At 35.1% G+C, this 6468-nt stretch overlaps 1 pseudogene; it reads right to left on the reverse strand.

The window, feature by feature from the left end:
* Positions 1-1781: 1781 nt before the first annotated feature.
* On the reverse strand, positions 1782-4146 carry LOC142633299 (tyrosine/DOPA decarboxylase 2-like; annotated as a pseudogene).
* Between the last annotated feature and the right edge of the window lie 2322 nt (positions 4147-6468).

Below are 6468 nucleotides of genomic sequence, written 5' to 3' on the forward strand. Positions count from 1 at the left end.
TTCTATAAACTATATACCCAATCAAATTTTAAACCAAAAAAAAAATTCCTATCCTTAAAGGAAAATAAGAACCTCAGCAGTCAGGACCCTGTCCCAAAGCATATCGCCGAGATTGCCTTGGCCCAGAACAGCCGCCGCTAATTTGGTAACCCAGCCTAGCCAGCCTTCATCGCCTCGCCTGGCCAGTGGCCTTAAACGCAAGCCCTCATCGTATCTCAGTTCTCTCTCTTTTTTCTTGATCTCATCTCCGCTCTCTCTGTCTCTCTTTGGAACTGAAAAATCTGATTCATCAGCTGATGTTCTGAGCTAATTACTGAATAGCACATGCACAACAGACTAGTGACTAAATATTGAATAGCTTTTCCTTTATTTGACTTTAGCGGTCTGTGCTTTTGTGTAATGTTAATGTTTTATATTTCTTGAACTTCACCCACCCACTGTCCACAGACTAGTCTGACCTGTGATTTAGACTCAGGCTCTCATCTTTTTTCTTTTGTGTAACTGTTTAAGTGTATGTAATTGTGTTTTTTTTTTTTTTTTTTTGGATAGGAGTGTATGTAATTTTAAAAATAGGTGCACAAGACATTATAAAAGACAAAAAAAAAAAATATATATATATATATTAAGCAACTATTTCAAAATATAAAAATTCAAAAAAAAAAGTGGTAAAATTTTATTTTTATTAAGGGTCCGTTTGGATACAGCTTATTGCTGAAAACTGAAAACTGAAAACTGAAAACACTGTACCAAAATAATTTTTAAATGTGTGAATAGTGCCGTGGGTCCCATTTTTAATTTTAAAAAATCTGAAAAGTGAAGTTTGTGGGTCCCATGAACAGTACACGGGACCCACAAATTTGCTGAAAGTCAACAAAATCGGCTACTGTTCATGCACAGTAGCATGAACAGTAGCCGCTTCTCCTGTGAAACGCGTGAAGCAGAAGGAAAAAAAAAAAAAAAAAAAAAAAACGCTGAACGCAGTCGCATAATTTTTCATCCGTATCCAAACTCAGCCTAAATTGTGTAATTTATGTTTTTTAAATACCACCTTGAAAAAAATTTCTAAAATTGCCACTAAATTGCCACATCCCATGCACACTAATTTAAGTGGCCCACAATTATAAAAATGCTAATCACAAACCCAAGCAATGCATATAAATAAATAATTATTTTGTATTGTAATATAATGTAAACATTTTTCTCTAAAATTTGTTGAAAATAAACTATTCTCCTTAAAAATTAAATAATTTCTATTCATTCCAATTTAGTCTAATTAGGTCTACTATGGTTCAATTTGGTCCACTCAGTAAATTTCAATTCCCTTCATTCCATATTAGGCTAATTAGGCTTTAAATTGATTCTTTTTGTAAATTACTTTTTCAAGTTTAGTGCAAGAATTCATTTTTTTTCTTAGTTTTTGAGTTGAAAAGTACGAAATATGAGCCCGAAAATGCAATAAAAATGATAAATATTGCATTATAGACAGACAATTTGGTCCACTCGGGCAGTGTTTTACTTCTTCTTTTATCATTATTATTATTTTGGGTAGAAAGAGAGAAGGAGACAGACAAGTGTTTTACTTCTTTTATCATTATTATTTTCTTGGGTGGAAAGAGAGAAGGAGATTGACAAACAGACTAATAGACATCGAGAAATAATCGTCTTTGCCAAAGCTTTTCATTCTATCTAGGCCAGTTATAAATAAAATTTTCATCAAACAACAGCCACGTAATAACAAATTATTTTTGTCAATAAAAAGATAGATTGAAGAATAAAATTAACAGCATCTTACATATATAGAAGATAAGGGACTGCATGGCATCAAATTGCCCCATCCCATGCACACTTATTTTACTTTTATTGGCAACTAAAAGCAAACTCAATGTGACTAGTGTCAATACCTTTACACTAGTTTTTGCTGAGTAAAGCATCTGCATGCTCTTGAATAACCTTCCAAGCCCTAATCACATGTCTTTCCTCTGTCAGAGTTGCACCTATAACACACCGTATAATGTATGCTCCATCAACCACAGTAGAAGACATGTACACATTTCCTGACCCATTAATCGACTCTAGCAGCTTCTTGTTTAGCTCATTTGCATATTCTACTTGATTAGCCACGCTGTTATCATTTGGCCAAGGCAAAACCCTAAAGCAAACCAAAGCAAAGTTTCTAGGGGCCATAACTTCAAACTTATTATCGTTTCTTACAAGTTCTTCAAAAAGCTTTGCCATTTTGACATGGCTTCTCAGGAAGTTTCTGAGGTTAGCCACGCCATAGCTTCTTAGCACAAGCCATAGTTTCATGGCTCGGAATCTTCGGCTCAAGGTTATTTGCCAGTCTTTGTAGTCCACCACTAGTTTTGAATCTGTGGCCTTATTTCTCAAAAACTCTGGATTAGTTGAGAGAGATTTTATCAAGGCACTTGGATCCTTCACCCAAAGGCAGCAACAATCTAGAGTTGTAAGGAACCATTAATGTGCATTCAAAGTAAACGAGTTTGCACCCTCAATCCCATCAATGAAATGACAAAATTCTGGGCAAATGCAAGCACTTCCAGCATATGCAGCATCAACATGAACCCACATGTTAACTATGAAGCACGGGTGCGTTTCGGGATTCGGGTGCGGGTGCGGGAGCGGGTGCGGGACTCGGCAATTTTTGAAAAAGTAGGGTGCGGGTGCGGCGGGGTGCGGCGATTAAAAAATTATTAAAAATATTTTTATTTATATTTTTAATATATTACTAAACATACTTTTTTCACATTATATAAATATATACCAAATTTAAGAACAATAGTAAATAATAATTAGAATACAGAGAATAGGAGAGAGCCTAGCTGAAGAGTGAAGGTAGAGAGTGGGAGAGAGGCTCAAGAAAAATGGAGAGGGAGAGGGTTGGGTTTTGGTTTTTTTCCAAACGGTGCGTTTGCACCTCTTTTTTTTTTTTTCCAGCCATAAGCACCTGTTTTTGTTGTTGTTGTTGTTTTTTTTTTTTTGAATTTCGGCCGGTATCGGCCGATTTCGGCCGATATCTGCAAATTTCGGCCGGTATCGGCAGATTTCGGCCGGCCGATATCAACCGATACGGACCGATTCGGGCCGAATCGGCCCGATTTCGCGCGCGTCGGCCCGAATCGGCGCCGTATCGGCGCGAATCGGCGCGAATCGCGCCGAAAAAAATAGTTTTTTATTGCCGGACGCGGCACGGACGCGCAGGCAGCGGCGTCGCCTGCGCGTCGCCGCGTCCGGCCGCGTCCGACGCGGGTGCGGCGGCCCAAACGCCGCACCCGTGCTTCATAGCATGTTAAAATCTTTTGCTACTTCACACAATGGTTCTATTGGATCAATAGCATTTGTTGAGGTTGTCCCAACTGTGGCACATAGAAATAATGGGACTAGCCCAGCTTCAACATCTGCTTGAACTGCATCTCTTAGAGAGTTTGGGCATAACCCAAATGAATTTGACTTCGTAGTTTTAATGGTTCGGAAGTTCTTTGTGTGGATTCCAGCAATTTGAGCTGCCTTTTGTAGTGCACTATGTGTTTGGTCAGACCCATAGACCACCAACTTTTCCATCTTCTCACTCCCACATCGGTTTAGCATCTGATCCCTTGCTGCAGCTAGTGTACACAAAATGGCCTCACAAGTAGTCCCTTGTAATACACCTCCACCATTGCCTTTGACAAGGAAAGACTTTGGTAGCATAAGCATTTCTCCAAGCCAATCCATGACAATACATTCTAGCTCAGTTGCAGCTGGTGATGACATCCAATTGAATCCGACTACATTAAAGCCAGTGCTTAGAATTTCACCAAGAAAACCTGCAGTGCTACCACTTGAAGGGAAGTAGGCAAAGTAATTAGGACTCTGCCAATGTGTGATCCCAGGTATAATATATTTTTGCACATCTTGGAGGATGGTTTCAATTGATTCAGGATAATAGGGGGCAGATTCTGGCAAGAGTTTTTTAAGGTAACCTGGCTCAACTTGGCTTAGGACTTTGTCACTCTCTATATTTTGGTAATAATCAGCAATGAAGTCTATCAACATGTGGCCTTGCCTCCTGAATTCCTCTGGGTCTAGAGGGTTAACCATCATGTGAGAATCATTTTCAAGTTCATGATCGAGCTTGAGGCTACCCATATTGATTGTTTTGAGTCGGTTTTTTGCAAAACTAAAAGTTGCTCTATGAAAAATAAAGGAGAAAAATCTATGCAGAATCTAAGTTTGCGCTGGTTGAGTGAGATATAATCAATGGCAAGGAGGGCTTATAAAGAAAAGAGAAAAGCAATTAATTCATTTCAAAAAAGGAAATGCTGAAGTTGCTATCATACATATTTATTGGAACCTAACTAACTACATACAATTGAGAGCTCAGGGCTTATAAAGAAAAGAGAAAAGCAATTAATTCATTTCAAAAAAGGAAATGCTGAAGTTGCTATCATACATATTTATTGGAACCTAACTAAGAACATACATACAATTGAGAGCTCAGGGCTTATAAAGAAAAGAGAAAAGCAATTAATTCATTTCAAAAAAGGAAATGCTGAAGTTGCTATCATACATATTTATTGGAACCTAACTAACAACATACATACAATTGAGAGCTCAACTCCGTAATTAAATTTTTTATTCCTTTCGTTATTATTCGTAACAGAAGTATTTGTATTGTTAGCAGGGCAGCCCTACACATTTTGGGAGCTTAGACATGAATTAAAATGAAGCATTTTTTTTAAAATATATTTATGTATTAATTAAATTAATATTTATTTAATATTTTTATATTATAATATATTTAATTTAAAGTATATTTTTCTTGCCTTTCAAAATACAAAGTGATTAATTAAATTTTTGTATTCAAGTTTTTCTAACATCTCATTTTCAATCGATTGTATAACTAATTTGTTTAATCTTTCTTGAATATTGTCTATCTTAGATATGTATTGTTAATAAAATTCTATAAGTAATGCATGTATTTAGACATGAATCTAACGTTTTTATATAATTTAGTATGTCAATTGGATTATATCCCTTTTTTTTAATTTAATGAAGAAGATAGGAGTGTATCCTTTTATTTGTAAAATTTCTTTTAAAATTTTTTACTCTAAAAACAAATCTAAATCATCAATATCATAATAAACATCATGTTTGAGAAAAGATTCAAGTTTAAGACAGTATTTTTGCAAACCATCATCGTCGAGAGAGAGAGAGAGAGAGAGAGAGAGAGAGAGAGAGAGAGAGAGAGAGAGAGAGAGAGAGAGAGAGAGAGAGAGAGGGTGCGAGTAAATTTTAGAGATTTGATATTTTTGATTTGAAATTGTTTTGTGGGTAATTTTTTAGACCAGATTTGCATTTTATCCAGTTGATTTTTGATTTGTCTAGAGGTTAATGATGATTTTTTTGGGATAATTGATTTTGTTTAGACTAAAGATTTTTTTTGAGTACCGATGTTTACAAGAATATTCCAAATTTTTTGTTTTTTTATTACAATGATGTATCAGATTTTTTAGAGTTTCATCTTAAACTATATTTTTTATTTTTTTATACTACCCCTTCTTTTTCAAAATTTTGGGCCCCCTTTCCACTTGGGGGCCATAGGCAATGGCCTAATTGGCCTAGTGGAAGGGTCGGCCTTGATTGTTAGATTTATTGTTCGTCATCATTGATTAGTATAGTGCTTGATGGCGAGATCAGATGTGAAGTTCTTGAGTTGGTGGAGTGCTAGACGGCTAAGAGCAAAAAAGTGAGAAGAGAATAGGGATTAGGGCTGTTAGTTGTTGGTGAAATTGTTCGGTTACAAGTTTTTGCTATTTATGTGGGAATAGTGTGTATTTGTTGACATGATTTTAGAATTGCTGGTGTGGCATATAATTAGGTGTTGAGAAGGTATAAGTAATGTAATGTTACATAATACAAAGTGACGTATGTCAACTAAACATTTCTGTTGTTAAAAATATTAGCTCTGTTTGGGAAGCAAAATATTAAAAGTACTATAGATAAAAGAAAAGTTAGTTAAAATAGTACAGTAGAACTTATGAATAATACCAAAAAGTGTAATGAGCCACATAAATAGTAGCAAAAATAAGTTGAATAGTAAAATATAAACTGACAAAAAATAAGCTATATAAACAGAGCTTTAGTGTGTAATCCCTTGCGTATACACGGGTACAATTAAAAACTATCACAATTACATATATATGATTTAGAATCTAATTGGATCTAGGCCCTTTAGTTTTTACACTCAAAAATTCACTTGCCACAAAAAAAAAAAAAAAAAAAGGATGAGATCCATGGCACAAAATTGAACTCCAATTATTCATTTAGAATTTAATTTAATTTAGACTCTTTGAATTTTGACCTAATAATTCATTTGACACACAAAATTAAAAATTTGATGAAACACGTGCAAATTAAACTCCAATTTAGAATTTAATTAAATTTTCTCTCAGCTTTGATTATATATAT

This window comes from Castanea sativa, chromosome 5 (assembly GCF_040712315.1).
Source record: "Castanea sativa cultivar Marrone di Chiusa Pesio chromosome 5, ASM4071231v1".
NCBI classification, from domain to species: Eukaryota; Viridiplantae; Streptophyta; class Magnoliopsida; order Fagales; family Fagaceae; genus Castanea; species Castanea sativa.